Source organism: Ranitomeya variabilis, chromosome 1, assembly GCF_051348905.1.
Source record: "Ranitomeya variabilis isolate aRanVar5 chromosome 1, aRanVar5.hap1, whole genome shotgun sequence".
NCBI lineage: Eukaryota > Metazoa > Chordata > Amphibia > Anura > Dendrobatidae > Ranitomeya > Ranitomeya variabilis.
Genome location: NC_135232.1, coordinates 1,003,514,617 through 1,003,534,839, shown reverse-complemented (window position 1 = coordinate 1,003,534,839; position 20,223 = coordinate 1,003,514,617). Strand labels below are relative to the sequence as shown.

The window sequence follows — 20,223 nt, the reverse complement described above, 5'->3', positions numbered from 1 at the left end:
ATGAAGTTGAATTCATGTTTATGTACTTTCTTAATGTGAATACTATTTCAGAAATGTAGCAAAAAGTTCATGTTGATGTGCCTTCTTAATATGAAAACAATTTAAAAATGTTGGAAAATGCTTGAGAAATTTTGTCTGAAAAAAAATCGACAAAAGATACATATGGCACATTGGAAGACTCTAATCCCCAGAATTGAGTTGTAAAATATAAGTACCTTAGTGTTTTTTTGTACTTTTTGAATTAATGAAATCTGTTTAGCAAAGTAAAATGCACATTATCATAAAAAAAGTCACCATGATATAAACTGCGCAAAAATATTTCAGCTTTTACATAAAAAAAAAAAAAAGAGGGTGTGTTTTCCAAATGTAGGGGGTATAGCTCAGTGGTAGAGCATTTGACTGCAGATCAAGAGGTCCTTGGTTCAACTCCGAGTGCCCCCTCCAGATACTTTTTCAACAGATTAAACATGCTTTTTTACCTATATGTTCATGGAAATTTTAGAACCATATGAAGTTGAATTCATGTTTATGTACTTTCTTAATGTGAATACTATTTCAGAAATGTAGCAAAAAGTTCATGTTGATGTGCCTTCTTAATATGAAAACAATTTAAAAATGTTGGAAAACGCTTGAGAAATTTTGTCTGAAAAAAAATCGACAAAAGATACATATGGCACATTGGAAGACTCTAATCCCCAGAATTGAGTTGTAAAATATAAGTACCTTAGTGTTTTTTTGTACTTTTTGAATTAATGAAATCTGTTTAGGAAAGTAAAATGCACATTATCATAAAAAAAAGTCACCATGATATAAACTGCGCAAAAATATTTCAGTTTTTACATAAAAAAAAAAAAAGAGGGTGTGTTTTCCAAATGTAGGGGGTATAGCTCAGTGGTAGAGCATTTGACTGCAGATCAAGAGGTCCTTGGTTCAACTCCGAGTGCCCCCTCCAGATACTTTTTCAACAGATTAAACATGCTTTTTTACCTATATGTTCATGGAAATTTTAGAACCATATGAAGTTGAATTCATGTTTATGTACTTTCTTAATGTGAATACTATTTCAAAAATGTAGCAAAAAGTTCATGTTGATGTGCCTTCTTAATATGAAAACAATTTAAAAATGTTGGAAAATGCTTGAGAAATTTTGTCTGAAAAGAAATGGACAAAAGATACACATGGCACATTGGAAGACTCTAATCCCCAGAAATGAGTTGTAAAATAAAAATACCTTAGTGTTTCTTTGTACTTTTTGAATTAATGAAATCTGTTTAGCAAAGTAAAATGCTCATTATCATAAAAAAGTCACCACGATATAAACTGCGCAAAAATATTTCAGTTTTTACGTAAAAAAAAAAAAAAAGAGGGTGTGTTTTCCAAATGTAAGGGGTATAGCTCAGTGGTAGAGCATTTGACTGCAGATCAAGAGGTCCTTGGTTCAACTCCGAGTGCCCCCTCGAGAATACTTTTTCAACAGATTAAACATGCTTTTTTACCTATATGTTCATGGAAATTTTAGAACCATATGAAGTTGAATTCATGTTTATGTACTTTCTTAATGTGAATACTATTTCAGAAATGTAGCAAAAAGTTCATGTTGATGTGCCTTCTTAATATGAAAACAATTTAAAAATGTTGGAAAATGCTTGAGAAATTTTGTCTGAAAAGAAATCGACAAAAGATACATATGGCACATTGGAAGACTCTAATCCCCAGAAATGAGTTGTAAAATAAAAGTACCTTAGTGTTTCTTTGTACTTTTTGAATTAATGAAATCTGTTTAGCAAAGTAAAATGCACATTATCATAAAAAAAGTCACCATGATATAAACTGCGCAAAAATATTTCAGTTTTTACGTAAAAAAAAAAAAAAAGAGGGTGTGTTTTTCAAATGTAGGGGGTATAGCTCAGTGGTAGAGCATTTGACTGCAGATCAAGAGGTCCTTGGTTCAACTCCGAGTGCCCCCTCCAGATACTTTTTCAACAGATTAAACATGCTTTTTTACCTATATGTTCATGGAAATTTTAGAACCATATGAAGTTGAATTCATTTTTATGTACTTTCTTAATGTGAATACTATTTCAGAAATGTAGCAAAAAGTTCATGTTGATGTGCCTTCTTAATATGAAAACAATTTAAAAATGTTGGAAAATGCTTGAGAAATTTTGTCTGAAAAGAAATCGACAAAAGATACATATGGCACATTGGAAGACTCTAATCCCCAGAAATGAGTTGTAAAATAAAAATACCTTAGTGTTTCTTTGTACTTTTTGAGTTAATGAAATCTGTTTAGCAAAGTAAAATGCACATTATCATAAAAAAAGTCACCACGATATAAACTGTGCAAAAATATTTCAGTTTTTACGTTAAAAAAAAAAAAAAAAAAAAAGGGGGTGTGTTTTCCAAATGTAGGGGGTATAGCTCAGTGGTAGAGCATTTGACTGCAGATCAAGAGGTCCTTGGTTCAACTCCGAGTGCCCTCTCCAGATACTTTTTCAACAGATTAAACATGCTTTTTTACCAATATGTTCATGGAAATTTTTGAACCATATGAAGTTGAATTCATGTTTATGTACTTTCTTAATGTGAATACTGTTTCAGAAATGTAGCAAAAAGTTCATGTTGATGTGCCTTCTTAATATGAAAACAATTTAAAAATGTTGGAAAATGCTTGAGAAATTTTGTCTGAAAAAAAATCGACAAAAGATACATATGGCACATTGGAAGACTCTAATCCCCAGAATTGAGTTGTAAAATATAAGTACCTTAGTGTTTTTTTGTACTTTTTGAATTAATGAAATCTGTTTAGCAAAGTAAAATGCACATTATCATAAAAAAATTCACCATGATATAAACTGCGCAAAAATATTACAGTTTTTACGTAAAAAAAAAAAAAAGAGGGTGTGTTTTCCAAATGTAGGGGGTATAGCTCAGTGGTAGAGCATTTGACTGCAGATCAAGAGGTCCTTGGTTCAACTCCGAGTGCCCTCTCCAGATACTTTTTCAACAGATTAAACATGCTTTTTTACCTATATGTTCATGGAAATTTTAGAACCATATGAAGTTGAATTCATGATTATGTACTTTCTTAATGTGAATACTATTTCCGAAATGTAGCAAAAAGTTCATGTTGATGTGCATTCTTAATATGAAAACAATTTAAAAATGTTGGAAAATGCTTGAGAAATTTTGTCTGAAAAAAAATCGACAAAAGATACATATGGCACATTGGAAGACTCTAATCCCCAGAAATGAGTTGTAAAATAAAAATACCTTAGTGTTTCTTTGTACTTTTTGAGTTAATGAAATCTGTTTAGCAAAGTAAAATGCACATTATCATAAAAAAAGTCACCACGATATAAACTGTGCAAAAATATTTCAGTTTTTACGTTTAAAAAAAAAAAAAAAAAAAAAAAAAGAGGGTGTGTTTTCCAAATGTAGGGGGTATAGCAAAGTGGTAGAGCATTTGACTGCACATCAAGAGGTCCTTGGTTCAACTCTGAGTGCCCCCTCCAGATACTTTTTCAACAGATTAAACATGCTTTTTTACCTATATGTTCATGGAAATTTTAGAACCATATGAAGTTGAATTCATGTTTATGTACTTTCTTAATGTGAATACTATTTCAGAAATGTAGCAAAAAGTTCATGTTGATGTGCCTTCTTAATATGAAAACAATTTAAAAATGTTGGAAAATGCTTGAGAAATTTTGTCTGAAAAGAAATCGACAAAAGATACATATGGCAAATTGGAAGACTCTAATCCCCAGAAATGAGTTGTAAAATATAAGTACCTTAGTGTTTCTTTGTACTTTTTGAATTAATGAAATCTGTTTAGCAAAGTAAAATGCACATTATCATAAAAAAAGTCAACATGATATAAACTGCGCAAAAATATTTCAGTTTTTACGTAAAAAAAAAAAAAAAGAGGGTGTGTTTTTCAAATGTAGGGGGTATAGCTCAGTGGTAGAGCATTTGACTGCAGATCAAGAGGTCCTTGGTTCAACTCCGAGTGCCCCCTCCAGATACTTTTTCAACAGATTAAACATGCTTTTTTACCTATATGTTCATGGAAATTTTAGAACCATATGAAGTTGAATTCATTTTTATGTACTTTCTTAATGTGAATACTATTTCCGAAATGTAGCAAAAAGTTCATGTTGATGTGCCTTCTTAATATGAAAACAATTTAAAAATGTTGGAAAATGCTTGAGAAATTTTGTCTGAAAAGAAATCGACAAAAGATACATATGGCACATTGGAAGACTCTAATCCCCAGAAATGAGTTGTAAAATAAAAATACCTTAGTGTTTCTTTGTACTTTTTGAGTTAATGAAATCTGTTTAGCAAAGTAAAATGCACACTATCATAAAAAAAGTCACCACGATATAAACTGTGCAAAAATATTTCAGTTTTTACGTTAAAAAAAAAAAAAAAAAAAAAAAAAGAGGGTGTGTTTTCCAAATGTAGGGGGTATAGCAAAGTGGTAGAGCATTTGACTGCAGATCAAGAGGTCCTTGGTTCAACTCCGAGTGCCCCCTCCAGATACTTTTTCAACAGATTAAACATGCTTTTTTACCTATATGTTCATGAAAATTTTAGAACCATATGAAGTTGAATTCATGTTTATGTACTTTCCTAATGTAAATACTATTTCAGAAATGTAGCAAAAAGTTCATGTTGATGTGCCTTCTTAATATGAAAACAATTTAAAAATGTTGGAAAATGCTTGAGAAATTTTGTCTGAAAAGAAATCGACAAAAGATACATATGGCACATTGGAAGACTCTAATCCCCAGAAATGAGTTGTAAAATAAAAATACCTTAGTGTTTCTTTGTACTTTTTGAATTAATGAAATCTGTTTAGCAAAGTAAAATGCACATTATCATAAAAAAAGTCACCACGATATAAACTGCACAAAAATATTTCAGTTTTTACGTAAAAAAAAAAAAGAGGGTGTGTTTTCCAAACGTAGGGGGTATAGCTCAGTGGTAGAGCATTTGACTGCAGATCAAGAGGTCCTTGGTTCAACTCCGAGTGCCCCCTCCAGATACTTTTTCAACAGATTAAACATGCTTTTTTACCTATATGTTCATGAAAATTTTAGAACCATATGAAGTTGAATTCATGTTTATGTACTTTCCTAATGTAAATACTATTTCAGAAATGTAGCAAAAAGTTCATGTTGATGTGCCTTCTTAATATGAAAACAATTTAAAAATGTTGGAAAATGCTTGAGAAATTTTGTCTGAAAAGAAATCGACAAAAGATACATATGGCACATTGGAAGACTCTAATCCCCAGAAATGAGTTGTAAAATATAAGTACCTTAGTGTTTCTTTGTACTTTTTGAGTTAATGAAATCTGTTTAGCAAAGTAAAATGCACATTATCATAAAAAAAGTCACCACGATATAAAACTGTGCAAAAATATTTCAGGTTTTATATAAAAAAAAAAAAAAGAGTGTGTGCTTTCCAAATGTAGGGGGTATAGCTCAGTGGTAGAGCATTTGACTGCAGATCAAGAGGTCCTTGGTTCAACTCCGAGTGCCCCGTCCAGATACTTTTTCAACAGATTAAACATGCTTTTTTACCTATATGTTCATGGAAATTTTAGAACCATATGAAGTTGAATTCATGTTTATGTACTTTCTTAATGTGAATACTATTTCAGAAATGTAGCAAAAAGTTCATGTTGATGTGCATTCTTAATATGAAAACAATTTAAAAATGTTGGAAAATGCTAGAGAAATTTTATCTGAAAAGAAATCAACAAAAGATACATATGGCACATTGGAAGACTCTAATCCCCAGAAATGACTTGTAAAATAAAAATACCTTAGTGTTTCTTTGTACTTTTTGAATTAATGAAATCTGTTTAGCAAAGTAAAATGCACATCATCGTAAAAAAAAGTCACCACGATATAAAACTGTGCAAAAATATTTCAGGTTTTATGTAAAAAAAAAAAAAAAAAAAAAAAAAAGAGTGTGTGCTTTCCAAATGTAGGGGGTATAGCTCAGTGGTAGAGCATTTGACTGCAGATCAAGAGGTCCTTGGTTCAACTCCGAGTGCCCCGTCCAGATACTTTTTCAACAGATTAAACATGCTTTTTTACCTATATGTTCATGGAAATTTTAGAACCATATGAAGTTGAATTCATGTTTATGTACTTTCTTAATGTGAATACTATTTCAGAAATGTAGCAAAAAGTTCATGTTGATGTGCCTTCTTAATATGAAAACAATTTAAAAATGTTGGAAAATGCTTGAGAAATTTTGTCTGAAAAGAAATCGACAAAAGATACATATGGCACATTGGAAGACTCTAATCCCCAGAAATGAGTTGTAAAATAATAGTACCTTAGTGTTTCTTTGTACTTTTTGAATTAATGAAATCTGTTTAGAAAAGTAAAATGCACATTATCATAAAAAAAGTCACCATGATATAAACTGCGCAAAAATATTTCAGTTTTTACGTAAAAAAAAAAAAAGGAAGAGGGTGTGTTTTCCAAATGTAGGGGGTATAGCTCAGTGGTAGAGCATTTGACTGCAGATCAAGAGGTCCTTGGTTCAACTCCGAGTGCCCCCTCCAGATACTTTTTCAACAGATTAAACATGCTTTTTTACCTATATGTTCATGAAAATTTTAGAACCATATGAAGTTGAATTCATGTTTATGTACTTTCCTAATGTAAATACTATTTCAGAAATGTAGCAAAAAGTTCATGTTGATGTGCCTTCTTAATATGAAAACAATTTAAAAATGTTGGAAAATGCTTGAGAAATTTTGTCTGAAAAGAAATCGACAAAAGATACATATGGCACATTGGAAGACTCTAATCCCCAGAAATGAGTTGTAAAATAATAGTACCTTAGTGTTTCTTTGTACTTTTTGAATTAATGAAATCTGTTTAGCAAAGTAAAATGCACATGATCATAAAAAAAAGTCACCACGATATAAACTGCGCAAAAATATTTCAGTTTTTACGTAAAAAAAAAAAAGAGGGTGTGTTTTCCAAATGTAGGGGGTATAGCTCAGTGGTAGAGCATTTGACTGCAGATCAAGAGGTCCTTGGTTCAACTCCGAGTGCCCCGTCCAGATACTTTTTCAACAGATTAAACATGCTTTTTTACCTATATGTTCATGGAAATTTTAGAACCATATGAAGTTGAATTCATGTTTATGTACTTTCTTAATGTGAATACTATTTCAGAAATGTAGCAAAAAGTTCATGTTGATGTGCCTTCTTAATATGAAAACAATTTAAAAATGTTGGAAAATGCTTGAGAAATTTTGTCTGAAAAGAAATCGACAAAAGATACATATGGCACATTGGAAGACTCTAATCCCCAGAAATGAGTTGTAAAATAATAGTACCTTAGTGTTTCTTTGTACTTTTTGAATTAATGAAATCTGTTTAGAAAAGTAAAATGCACATTATCATAAAAAAAGTCACCATGATATAAACTGCGCAAAAATATTTCAGTTTTTACGTAAAAAAAAAAAAGAGGGTGTGTTTTTCAAATGTAGGGGGTATAGCTCAGTGGTAGAGCATTTGACTGCAGATCAAGAGGTCCTTGGTTCAACTCCGAGTGCCCCCTTCAGATACTTTTTCAACAGATTAATTATGCTTTTTTACCTATATGTTCATGGAAATTTTAGAATCATATGAAGTTGAATTCATGTTTATGTACTTTCTTAATGTGAATACTATTTCAGAAATGTAGCAAAAAGTTCATGTTGATGTGCCTTCCTAATATGAAAACAATTTAAAAATGTTGGAAAATGCTTGAGAAATTTTGTCTGAAAAGAAATCGACAAAAGATACATATGGCACATTGGAAGACTCTAATCCCCAGAAATGACTTGTAAAATAAAAATACCTTAGTGTTTCTTTGTACTTTTTGAATTAATGAAATCTGTTTAGCAAAGTAAAATGCACATCATCGTAAAAAAAAGTCACCACGATATAAAACTGTGCAAAAATATTTCAGGTTTTATGTAAAAAAAAAGAAAAAGAGGATGTGCTTTCCAAATGTGAGGGGTATAGCTCGGTGGTAGAGCATTTGACTGCAGATCAACAGGTCCTTGGTTCAACTCCGAGTGCCCCCTCAAGATACTTTTTCAACAGATTAAACATGCTTTTTTGCCTATATGTTCATGGAAATTTTAGAACCATATGAAGTTGAATTCATGTTTATGTACTTTCTTAATGTGAATACTATTTCAGAAATGTAGCAAAAAGTTCATGTTGATGTGCCTTCTTAATATGAAAACAATTTAAAAATGTTGGAAAATGCTTGAGAAATTTTGTCTGAAAAGAAATCGACAAAAGATACATATGGCACATTGGAAGACTCTAATCCCCAGAAATGAGTTGTAAAATAAAAATACCTTAGTGTTTCTTTGTACTTTTTGAATTAATGAAATCTGTTTAGCAAAGTAAAATGCACATTATCATAAAAAAAGTCACCACGATATAAACTGCGCAAAAATATTTCAGTTTTTACGTAAAAAAAAAAAAGAGGGTGTGTTTTCCAAATGTAGGGGGTATAGTTCAGTGGTAGAGCATTTGACTGCAGATCAAGAGGTCCTTGGTTCAACTCCGAGTTCCCCGTCCAGATACTTTTTCAACAGATTAAACATGCTTTTTTACCTATATGTTCATGGAAATTTTAGAACCATATGAAGTTGAATTCATGTTTATGTACTTTCTTAATGTGAATACTATTTCAGAAATGTAGCAAAAAGTTCATGTTGATGTGCCTTCTTAATATGAAAACAATTTAAAAATGTTGGAAAATGCTTGAGAAATTTTGTCTGAAAAGAAATCGACAAAAGATACATATGGCACATTGGAAGACTCTAATCCCCAGAAATGAGTTGTAAAATAATAGTACCTTAGTGTTTCTTTGTACTTTTTGAATTAATGAAATCTGTTTAGAAAAGTAAAATGCACATTATCATAAAAAAAGTCACCATGATATAAACTGCGCAAAAATATTTCAGTTTTTACGTAAAAAAAAAAAAAGGAAGAGGGTGTGTTTTCCAAATGTAGGGGGTATAACTCAGTGGTAGAGCATTTGACTGCAGATCAAGAGGTCCTTGGTTCAACTCCGAGTGCCCCCTCCAGATGCTTTTTCAACAGATTAAACATGCTTTTTTACCTATAAGTTCATGGAAATTTTAGAACCATATGAAGTTGAATTCATTTTTATGTACTTTCTTAATGTGAATACTATTTCAGAAATGTAGCAAAAAAGTTCATGTTGATGTGCCTTCTTAATATGAAAACAATTTAAAAATGTTGGAAAATACTTGAGAAATTTTGTCTGAAAAGAAATCGACAAAAGATACATATGGCACATTGGAAGACTCTAATCCCCAGAAATGAGTTGTAAAATAAAAGTACCTTAGTGTTTCTTTGTACTTTTTGAATTAATGAAATCTGTTTAGCAAAGTAAAATGCACATCCATCATCGTAAAAAAAAAGTCACCACGATATAAAACTGTGCAAAAATATTTCAGGTTTTATGTAAAAAAAAAAAAAAAGAGTGTGTGCTTTCCAAACGTAGGGGGTATAGCTCAGTGGTAGAGCATTTGACTGCAGATCAAGAGGTCCTTGGTTCAACTCCGAGTGCCCCCTCCAGATACTTTTTCAACAGATTAAACATGCTTTTTTACCTATATGTTCATGGAAATTTTAGAACCATATGAAGTTGAATTCATTTTTATGTACTCTCTTAATGTGAATACTATTTCAGAAATGTAGCAAAAAGTTCATGTTGATGTGCCTTCTTAATATGAAAACAATTTAAAAATGTTGGAAAATGCTTGAGAAATTTTGTCTGAAAAGAAATAGACAAAAGATACATATGGCACATTGGAAGACTCTAATCCCCAGAAATGAGTTGTAAAATAAAAATACCTTAGTGTTTCTTTGTACTTTTTGAATTAATGAAATCTGTTTAGCAAAGTAAAATGCACATTATCATAAAAAAAAGTCACCACGATATAAACTGCGCAAAAATATTTCAGTTTTTACGTAAAAAAAAAAAAGAGGGTGTGTTTTCCAAATGTAGGGGGTATAGTTCAGTGGTAGAGCATTTGACTGCAGATCAAGAAGTCCTTGGTTCAACTCCGAGTTCCCCGTCCAGATACTTTTTCAACAGATTAAACATGCTTTTTTACCTATATGTTCATGGAAATTTTAGAACCATATGAAGTTGAATTCATGTTTATGTACTTTCTTAATGTGAATACTATTTCAGAAATGTAGCAAAAAGTTCATGTTGATGTGCCTTCTTAATATGAAAACAATTTAAAAATGTTGGAAAATGCTTGAGAAATTTTGTCTGAAAAGAAATCGACAAAAGATACATATGGCACATTGGAAGACTCTAATCCCCAGAAATGAGTTGTAAAATAATAGTACCTTAGTGTTTCTTTGTACTTTTTGAGTTAATGAAATCTATTTAGAAAAGTAAAATGCACATTATCATAAAAAAAGTCACCATGATATAAACTGCGCAAAAATATTTCAGTTTTTACGTAAAAAAAAAAAAAGGAAGAGGGTGTGTTTTCCAAATGTAGGGGGTATAACTCAGTGGTAGAGCATTTGACTGCAGATCAAGAGGTCCTTGGTTCAACTCCGAGTGCCCCCTCCAGATAATTTTTCAACAGATTAAACATGCTTTTTTACCTATATGTTCATGGAAATTTTAGAACTATATGAAGTTGAATTCATGTTTATGTACTTTCTTACTGTAAATACTATTTCAGAAATGTAGCAAAAAGTTCATGTTGATGTGCCTTCTTAATATGAAAACAATTTAAAAATGTTGGAAAATGCTTGAGAAATTTTGTCTGAAAAGAAATCGACAAAAGATACATATGGCACATTGGAAGACTCTAATCCCCAGAAATGACTTGTAAAATAAAAATACCTTAGTGTTTCTTTGTACTTTTTGAATTAATGAAATCTGTTTAGCAAAGTAAAATGCACATCATCGTAAAAAAAAGTCACCACGATATAAAACTGTGCAAAAATATTTCAGGTTTTATGTAAAAAAAAAAAAAAAAAGGTGAGGATGTGCTTTCCAAACGTAGGGGGTATAGCTCAGTGGTAGAGCATTTGACTGCAGATCAAGAGGTCCTTGGTTCAACTCCGAGTGCCCCCTCCAGATACTTTTTCAACAGATTAAACATGCTTTTTTACCTATATGTTCATGGAAATTTTAGAACCATATGAAGTTGAATTCATTTTTATGTACTCTCTTAATGTGAATACTATTTCAGAAATGTAGCAAAAAGTTCATGTTGATGTGCCTTCTTAATATGAAAACAATTTAAAAATGTTGGAAAATGCTTGAGAAATTTTGTCTGAAAAGAAATCGACAAAAGATACATATGGCACATTGGAAGACTCTAATCCCCAGAAATGAGTTGTAAAATAAAAATACCTTAGTGTTTCTTTGTACTTTTTGAGTTAATGAAATCTGTTTAGCAAAGTAAAATGCACATTATCATAAAAAAAGTCACCACGATATAAACTGTGCAAAAATATTTCAGTTTTTACGTTAAAAAAAAAAAAAAAAAAAAAAAGGGTGTGTTTTCCAAATGTAGGGGGTATAGCTCAGTGGTAGAGCATTTGACTGCAGATCAAGAGGTCCTTGGTTCAACTCCGAGTGCCCCCTCCAGATAATTTTTCAACAGATTAAACATGCTTTTTTACCTATATGTTCATGGAAATTTTAGAACTATATGAAGTTGAATTCATGTTTATGTACTTTCTTAATGTAAATACTATTTCAGAAATGTAGCAAAAAGTTCATGTTGATGTGCCTTCTTAATATGAAAACAATTTAAAAATGTTGGAAAATGCTTGAGAAATTTTGTCTGAAAAGAAATCGACAAAAGATACATATGGCACATTGGAAGACTCTAATCCCCAGAAATGACTTGTAAAATAAAAATACCTTAGTGTTTCTTTGTACTTTTTGAATTAATGAAATCTGTTTAGCAAAGTAAAATGCACATTATCGTAAAAAAAAGTCACCACGATATAAAACTGTGCAAAAATATTTCAGGTTTTATGTAAAAAAAGGAGGATGTGCCATATGTATCTTTTGTCGATTTCTTTTCAGTCAAAATTTCTCAAGCATTTTCCAACATTTTTAAATTGTTTTCATATTAAGAAGGCACATCAACATGAACTTTTTGCTACATTTCTGAAATAGTATTCACATTAAGAAAGTACATAAACATGAATTCAACTTCATATGGTTCTAAAATTTCCATGAACATATAGGTAAAAAAGCATGTTTAATCTGTTGAAAAAGTATCTGGAGGGGGCACTCGGAGTTGAACCAAGGACCTCTTGATCTGCAGTCAAATGCTCAACCACCGAGCTATACCCCCTACATTTGGAAAGCACATCCTCACCTTTTTTTTTTTTTTTTTACATAAAACCTGAAATATTTTTGCACAGTTTTATATCGTGGTGACTTTTTTTTACGATGATGTGCATTTTACTTTGCTAAACAGATTTCATTAATTCAAAAAGTACAAAGAAACACTAAGGTATTTTTATTTTACAAGTCATTTCTGGGGATTAGAGTCTTCCAATGTGCCATATGTATCTTTTGTCGATTTCTTTTCAGACAAAATTTCTCAAGCATTTTCCAACATTTTTAAATTGTTTTCATATTAAGAAGGCACATCAACATGAACTTTTTGCTACATTTCTGAAATAGTATTCACATTAAGAAAGTACATAAACATGAATTCAACTTCATATGGTTCTAAAATTTCCATGAACATATAGGTAAAAAAGCATGTTTAATCTGTTGAAAAATTATCTGGAGGGGGCACTCGGAGTTGAACCAAGGACCTCTTGATCTGCAGTCAAATGCTCTACCACTGAGCTATACCCACTACATTTGGAAAACACACCCTTTTTTTTTTTTTTAACGTAAAAACTGAAATATTTTTGCAGTTTATATCGTGGTGACTTTTTTTATGATAATGTGCATTTTACTTTGCTAAATAGATTTCATTAACTCAAAAAGTACAAAGAAACACTAAGGTATTTTTATTTTACAAGTCATTTCTGGGGATTAGAGTCTTCCAATGTGCCATATGTATCTTTTGTTGATTTCTTTTCAGATAAAATTTCTCTAGCATTTTCCAACATTTTTAAATTGTTTTCATATTAAGAAGGCACATCAACATGAACTTTTTGCTACATTTCTGAAATAGTATTCACATTAAGAAAGTACATAAATATGAATTCAACTTCATATGATTCTAAAATTTCCATGAACATATAGGTAAAAAAGCATAATTAATCTGTTGAAAAAGTATCTGGAGGGGGCACTCGGAGTTGAACCAAGGACTTCTTGATCTGCAGTCAAATGCTCTACCACTGAGATATACCCCCTACATTTGGAAAACACACCCTCTTTTTTTTTTTTACGTAAAAACTGAAATATTTTTGCGCAGTTTATATCGTGGTGACTTTTTTTTATGATAATGTGCATTTTACTTTGCTAAACAGATTTCATTAATTCAAAAAGTACAAAGAAACACTAAGGTATTTTTATTTTACAACTCATTTCTGGGGATTAGAGTCTTCCAATGTGCCATATGTATCTTTTGTCGATTTCTTTTCAGACAAAATTTCTCAAGCATTTTCCAACATTTTTAAAATGTTTTCATATTAAGAAGGCACATCAACATGAACTTTTTGCTACATTTCTGAAATAGTATTCACATTAAGAAAGTACATAAACATGAATTCAACTTCATATGGTTCTAAAATTTCCATGAACATACAGGTAAAAAAGCATGTTTAATCTGTTGAAAAAGTATCTGGAGGGGGCACTCGGAGTTGAACCAAGGACCTCTTGATCTGCAGTCAAATGCTCAACCACCGAGCTATACCCCCTACATTTGGATAGCACATCCTCCTTTTTTTACATAAAACCTGAAATATTTTTGCACAGTTTTATATCGTGGTGACTTTTTTTTACGATGATGTGCATTTTACTTTGCTAAACAGATTTCATTAATTCAAAAAGTACAAAGAAACACTAAGGTATTTTTATTTTACAAGTCATTTCTGGGGATTAGAGTCTTCCAATGTGCCATATGTATCTTTTGTCGATTTCTTTTCAGATAAAATTTCTCTAGCATTTTCCAACATTTTTAAATTGTTTTCATATTAAGAAGGCACATCAACATGAACTTTTTGCTACATTTCTGAAATAGTATTCACATTAAGAAAGTACATAAACATGAATTCAACTTCATATGATTCTAAAATTTCCATGAACATATAGGTAAAAAAGCATGTTTAATCTGTTGAAAAATTATCTGGAGGGGGCACTCGGAGTTGAACCAAGGACCTCTTGATCTGCAGTCAAATGCTCTACCACTGAGCTATACCCCCTACATTTGGAAAACACACCCTTTTTTTTTTTTTTTTTTTTTTTTTAACGTAAAAACTGAAATATTTTTGCACAGTTTATATCGTGGTGACTTTTTTTATGATAATGTGCATTTTACTTTGCTAAACAGATTTCATTAACTCAAAAAGTACAAAGAAACACTAAGGTATTTTTATTTTACAACTCATTTCTGGGGATTAGAGTCTTCCAATGTGCCATATGTATCTTTTGTCGATTTCTTTTCAGACAAAATTTCTCAAGCATTTTCCAACATTTTTAAAATGTTTTCATATTAAGAAGGCACATCAACATGAACTTTTTGCTACATTTCTGAAATAGTATTCACATTAAGAAAGTACATAAAAATGAATTCAACTTCATATGGTTCTAAAATTTCCATGAACATATAGGTAAAAAAGCATGTTTAATCTGTTGAAAAAGTATCTGGAGGGGGCACTCGGAGTTGAACCAAGGACCTCTTGATCTGCAGTCAAATGCTCTACCACTGAGCTATACCCCCTACGTTTGGAAAGCACACACTCTTTTTTTTTTTTTTTTACATAAAACCTGAAATATTTTTGCACAGTTTTATATCGTGGTGACTTTTTTTTTACGATGATGGATGTGCATTTTACTTTGCTAAACAGATTTCATTAATTCAAAAAGTACAAAGAAACACTAAGGTACTTTTATTTTACAACTCATTTCTGGGGATTAGAGTCTTCCAATGTGCCATATGTATCTTTTGTCGATTTCTTTTCAGACAAAATTTCTCAAGTATTTTCCAACATTTTTAAATTGTTTTCATATTAAGAAGGCACATCAACATGAACTTTTTTGCTACATTTCTGAAATAGTATTCACATTAAGAAAGTACATAAAAATGAATTCAACTTCATATGGTTCTAAAATTTCCATGAACTTATAGGTAAAAAAGCATGTTTAATCTGTTGAAAAAGCATCTGGAGGGGGCACTCGGAGTTGAACCAAGGACCTCTTGATCTGCAGTCAAATGCTCTACCACTGAGCTATACCCCCTACATTTGGAAAACACACCCTTTTTTTTTTTTTTTTTTTTTTTAACGTAAAAACTGAAATATTTTTGCACAGTTTATATCGTGGTGACTTTTTTTATGATAATGTGCATTTTACTTTGCTAAACAGATTTCATTAACTCAAAAAGTACAAAGAAACACTAAGGTATTTTTATTTTACAACTCATTTCTGGGGATTAGAGTCTTCCAATGTGCCATATGTATCTTTTGTCGATTTCTTTTCAGACAAAATTTCTCAAGCATTTTCCAACATTTTTAAATTGTTTTCATATTAAGAAGGCACATCAACATGAACTTTTTGCTACATTTCTGAAATAGTATTCACATTAAGAGAGTACATAAAAATGAATTCAACTTCATATGGTTCTAAAATTTCCATGAACATATAGGTAAAAAAGCATGTTTAATCTGTTGAAAAAGTATCTGGAGGGGGCACTCGGAGTTGAACCAAGGACCTCTTGATCTGCAGTCAAATGCTCTACCACTGAGCTATACCCCCTACGTTTGGAAAGCACACACTCTTTTTTTTTTTTTTTTACATAAAACCTGAAATATTTTTGCACAGTTTTATATCGTGGTGACTTTTTTTTTACGATGATGGATGTGCATTTTACTTTGCTAAACAGATTTCATTAATTCAAAAAGTACAAAGAAACACTAAGGTATTTTTATTTTACAAGTCATTTCTGGGGATTAGAGTCTTCCAATGTGCCATATGTATCTTTTGTCGATTTCTTTTCAGACAAAATTTCTAAAGCATTTTCCAACATTTTTAAATTGTTTTCATATTAAGAAGGAACATCAACATGAACTTTTTGCTACATTTCTGAAATAGTATTCACATTAAGAAAGTACATAAACATGAATTCAACTTCATATGGTTCTAAAAGTTCCATGAACATATAGGTAAAAAAGCATGTTTAATCTGTTGAAAAAGTATCTGGAGGGGGCACTCGGAGTTGAACCAAGGACCTCTCGATCTGCAGTCAAATGCTCTACCACTGAGCTATACCCCCTACATTTGGAAAACACACCCTCTTTTTTTTTTTTTTTTTTTTACGTAAAAACTGAAATGTTTTTGCGCAGTTTATATCATGGTGACTTTTTTTATGATAATGTGCATTTTACTTTGCTAAACAGATTTCATTAATTCAAAAAGTACAAAGAAACACTAAGGTACTTTTATTTTACAACTCATTTCTGGGGATTAGAGTCTTCCAATGTGCTATATGTATCTTTTGTCGATTTCTTTTCAGTCAAAATTTCTCAAGCATTTTCCAACATTTTTAAATTGTTTTCATATTAAGAAGGCACATCAACATGAACTTTTTGCTACATTTCTGAAATAGTATTCACATTAAGAAAGTACATAAACATGAATTCAACTTCATATGGTTCTAAAATTTCCATGAACATATAGGTAAAAAAGCATGTTTAATCTGTTGAAAAAGTATCTGGAGGGGCACTCGGAGTTGAACCAAGGACCTCTTGATCTGCAGTCAAATGCTCAACCACCGAGCTATACCCCCTACATTTGGAAAGCACATCCTCACCTTTTTTTTTTTTTTTTTACATAAAACCTGAAATATTTTTGCACAGTTTTATATCGTGGTGACTTTTTTTTTACGATGATGGATGTGCATTTTACTTTGCTAAACAGATTTCATTAATTCAAAAAGTACAAAGAAACACTAAGGTATTTTTATTTTACAAGTCATTTCTGGGGATTAGAGTCTTCCAATGTGCCATATGTATCTTTTGTCGATTTCTTTTCAGACAAAATTTCTCAAGCATTTTCCAACATTTTTAAATTGTTTTCATATTAAGAAGGAACATCAACATGAACTTTTTGCTACATTTCTGAAATAGTATTCACATTAAGAAAGTACATAAACATGAATTCAACTTCATATGGTTCTAAAAGTTCCATGAACATATAGGTAAAAAAGCATGTTTAATCTGTTGAAAAAGTATCTGGAGGGGGCACTCGGAGTTGAACCAAGGACCTCTCGATCTGCAGTCAAATGCTCTACCACTGAGCTATACCCCCTACATTTGGAAAACACACCCTCTTTTTTTTTTTTTTTTTTACGTAAAAACTGAAATGTTTTTGCGCAGTTTATATCATGGTGACTTTTTTTATGATAATGTGCATTTTACTTTGCTAAACAGATTTCATTAATTCAAAAAGTACAAAGAAACACTAAGGTACTTTTATTTTACAACTCATTTCTGGGGATTAGAGTCTTCCAATGTGCTATATGTATCTTTTGTCGATTTCTTTTCAGTCAAAATTTCTCAAGCATTTTCCAACATTTTTAAATTGTTTTCATATTAAGAAGGCACATCAACATGAACTTTTTGCTACATTTCTGAAATAGTATTCACATTAAGAGAGTACATAAAAATGAATTCAACTTCATATGGTTCTAAAATTTCCATGAACATATAGGTAAAAAAGCATGTTTAATCTGTTGAAAAAGTATCTGGAGGGGGCACTCGGAGTTGAACCAAGGACCTCTTGATCTGCAGTCAAATGCTCTACCACTGAGCTATACCCCCTACGTTTGGAAAGCACACACTCTTTTTTTTTTTTTTTTACATAAAACCTGAAATATTTTTGCACAGTTTTATATCGTGGTGACTTTTTTTTTACGATGATGGATGTGCATTTTACTTTGCTAAACAGATTTCATTAATTCAAAAAGTACAAAGAAACACTAAGGTACTTTTATTTTACTACTCATTTCTGGGGATTAGAGTCTTCCAATGTGCCATATGTATCTTTTGTCGATTTCTTTTCAGACAAAATTTCTCAAGTATTTTCCAACATTTTTAAATTGTTTTCATATTAAGAAGGCACATCAACATGAACTTTTTTGCTACATTTCTGAAATAGTATTCACATTAAGAAAGTACATAAAAATGAATTCAACTTCATATGGTTCTAAAATTTCCATGAACTTATAGGTAAAAAAGCATGTTTAATCTGTTGAAAAAGCATCTGGAGGGGGCACTCGGAGTTGAACCAAGGACCTCTTGATCTGCAGTCAAATGCTCTACCACTGAGTTATACCCCCTACATTTGGAAAACACACCCTCTTCCTTTTTTTTTTTTTACGTAAAAACTGAAATATTTTTGCGCAGTTTATATCATGGTGACTTTTTTTATGATAATGTGCATTTTACTTTTCTAAACAGATTTCATTAATTCAAAAAGTACAAAGAAACACTAAGGTACTATTATTTTACAACTCATTTCTGGGGATTAGAGTCTTCCAATGTGCCATATGTATCTTTTGTCGATTTCTTTTCAGACAAAATTTCTCAAGCATTTTCCAACATTTTTAAATTGTTTTCATATTAAGAAGGCACATCAACATGAACTTTTTGCTACATTTCTGAAATAGTATTCACATTAAGAAAGTACATAAACATGAATTCAACTTCATATGGTTCTAAAATTTCCATGAACATATAGGTAAAAAAGCATGTTTAATCTGTTGAAAAAGTATCTGGACGGGGAACTCGGAGTTGAACCAAGGACCTCTTGATCTGCAGTCAAATGCTCTACCACTGAACTATACCCCCTACATTTGGAAAACACACCCTCTTTTTTTTTTTTACGTAAAAACTGAAATATTTTTGCGCAGTTTGTATCGTGGTGACTTTTTTTATGATAATGTGCATTTTACTTTGCTAAACAGATTTCATTAATTCAAAAAGTACAAAGAAACACTAAGGTATTTTTATTTTACAACTCATTTCTGGGGATTAGAGTCTTCCAATGTGCCATATGTATCTTTTGTCGATTTCTTTTCAGACAAAATTTCTCAAGCATTTTCCAACATTTTTAAATTGTTTTCATATTAAGAAGGAACATCAACATGAAGTTTTTGCTACATTTCTGAAATAGTATTCACATTAAGAAAGTACATAAACATGAATTCAACTTCATATGGTTCTAAAAGTTCCATGAACATATAGGTAAAAAAGCATGTTTAATCTGTTGAAAAAGTATCTGGAGGGGGCACTCGGAGTTGAACCAAGGACCTCTCGATCTGCAGTCAAATGCTCTACCACTGAGCTATACCCCCTACATTTGGTAAAAATACCTTAGTGTTTCTTTGTACTTTTTGAGTTAATGAAATCTATTTAGCAAAGTAAAATGCACATTATCATAAAAAAAGTCACCATGATATAAACTGCGCAAAACATTTCAGTTTTTACGTTAAAAAAAAAAAAAAGGGTGTGTTTTCCAAATGTAGTGGGTATAGCTCGGTGGTTGAGCATTTGACTGCAGATCAAGAGGTCCTTGGTTCAACTCCGAGTGCCCCCTCCAGATACTTTTTCAACAGATTAAACATGCTTTTTTACCTATATGTTCATGGAAATTTTAGAACCATATGAAGTTGAATTCATGTTTATGTACTTTCTTAATGTGAATACTATTTCAGAAATGTAGCAAAAAGTTCATGTTGATGTGCCTTCTTAATATGAAAACAATTTAAAAATGTTGGAAAATGCTTGAGAAATTTTGACTGAAAAGAAATCGACAAAAGATACATATAGCACATTGGAAGACTCTAATCCCCAGAAATGAGTTGTAAAATAAAAGTACCTTAGTGTTTCTTTGTACTTTTTGAATTAATGAAATCTGTTTAGCAAAGTAAAATGCACATTATCATAAAAAAAGTCACCATGATATAAACTGCGC

General features: G+C 31.1%; 17 non-coding genes across 17 annotated transcripts; 12 read left to right on the top strand and 5 right to left on the bottom strand.

The window, feature by feature from the left end:
* Positions 1 to 369: 369 nt before the first annotated feature.
* TRNAC-GCA (transfer RNA cysteine (anticodon GCA)) lies at positions 370 to 441 on the top strand. The gene has a single exon. It is a non-coding gene; the product is annotated as a tRNA-Cys (tRNA).
* A 436-nt stretch (positions 442 to 877) lies between these two features.
* On the top strand, positions 878 to 949 carry TRNAC-GCA (transfer RNA cysteine (anticodon GCA)). Its single transcript has one exon. It is a non-coding gene; the product is annotated as a tRNA-Cys (tRNA).
* Positions 950 to 1,895: 946 nt separating this feature from the next.
* TRNAC-GCA (transfer RNA cysteine (anticodon GCA)) lies at positions 1,896 to 1,967 on the top strand. The gene has a single exon. It is a non-coding gene; the product is annotated as a tRNA-Cys (tRNA).
* Positions 1,968 to 2,411: 444 nt separating this feature from the next.
* Positions 2,412 to 2,483, top strand: TRNAC-GCA (transfer RNA cysteine (anticodon GCA)). Its single transcript has one exon. It is a non-coding gene; the product is annotated as a tRNA-Cys (tRNA).
* A 436-nt stretch (positions 2,484 to 2,919) lies between these two features.
* TRNAC-GCA (transfer RNA cysteine (anticodon GCA)) lies at positions 2,920 to 2,991 on the top strand. Its single transcript has one exon. It is a non-coding gene; the product is annotated as a tRNA-Cys (tRNA).
* Positions 2,992 to 3,949: 958 nt separating this feature from the next.
* On the top strand, positions 3,950 to 4,021 carry TRNAC-GCA (transfer RNA cysteine (anticodon GCA)). The gene has a single exon. It is a non-coding gene; the product is annotated as a tRNA-Cys (tRNA).
* A 954-nt stretch (positions 4,022 to 4,975) lies between these two features.
* Positions 4,976 to 5,047, top strand: TRNAC-GCA (transfer RNA cysteine (anticodon GCA)). The gene has a single exon. It is a non-coding gene; the product is annotated as a tRNA-Cys (tRNA).
* A 1,470-nt stretch (positions 5,048 to 6,517) lies between these two features.
* On the top strand, positions 6,518 to 6,589 carry TRNAC-GCA (transfer RNA cysteine (anticodon GCA)). The gene has a single exon. It is a non-coding gene; the product is annotated as a tRNA-Cys (tRNA).
* A 941-nt stretch (positions 6,590 to 7,530) lies between these two features.
* On the top strand, positions 7,531 to 7,602 carry TRNAC-GCA (transfer RNA cysteine (anticodon GCA)). The gene has a single exon. It is a non-coding gene; the product is annotated as a tRNA-Cys (tRNA).
* A 1,973-nt stretch (positions 7,603 to 9,575) lies between these two features.
* Positions 9,576 to 9,647, top strand: TRNAC-GCA (transfer RNA cysteine (anticodon GCA)). The gene has a single exon. It is a non-coding gene; the product is annotated as a tRNA-Cys (tRNA).
* A 1,462-nt stretch (positions 9,648 to 11,109) lies between these two features.
* TRNAC-GCA (transfer RNA cysteine (anticodon GCA)) lies at positions 11,110 to 11,181 on the top strand. Its single transcript has one exon. It is a non-coding gene; the product is annotated as a tRNA-Cys (tRNA).
* A 444-nt stretch (positions 11,182 to 11,625) lies between these two features.
* Positions 11,626 to 11,697, top strand: TRNAC-GCA (transfer RNA cysteine (anticodon GCA)). The gene has a single exon. It is a non-coding gene; the product is annotated as a tRNA-Cys (tRNA).
* Positions 11,698 to 14,381: 2,684 nt separating this feature from the next.
* On the bottom strand, positions 14,382 to 14,453 carry TRNAC-GCA (transfer RNA cysteine (anticodon GCA)). The gene has a single exon. It is a non-coding gene; the product is annotated as a tRNA-Cys (tRNA).
* Positions 14,454 to 14,899: 446 nt separating this feature from the next.
* Positions 14,900 to 14,971, bottom strand: TRNAC-GCA (transfer RNA cysteine (anticodon GCA)). The gene has a single exon. It is a non-coding gene; the product is annotated as a tRNA-Cys (tRNA).
* A 446-nt stretch (positions 14,972 to 15,417) lies between these two features.
* Positions 15,418 to 15,489, bottom strand: TRNAC-GCA (transfer RNA cysteine (anticodon GCA)). Its single transcript has one exon. It is a non-coding gene; the product is annotated as a tRNA-Cys (tRNA).
* Positions 15,490 to 15,933: 444 nt separating this feature from the next.
* TRNAC-GCA (transfer RNA cysteine (anticodon GCA)) lies at positions 15,934 to 16,005 on the bottom strand. The gene has a single exon. It is a non-coding gene; the product is annotated as a tRNA-Cys (tRNA).
* Positions 16,006 to 17,996: 1,991 nt separating this feature from the next.
* On the bottom strand, positions 17,997 to 18,068 carry TRNAC-GCA (transfer RNA cysteine (anticodon GCA)). Its single transcript has one exon. It is a non-coding gene; the product is annotated as a tRNA-Cys (tRNA).
* Between the last annotated feature and the right edge of the window lie 2,155 nt (positions 18,069 to 20,223).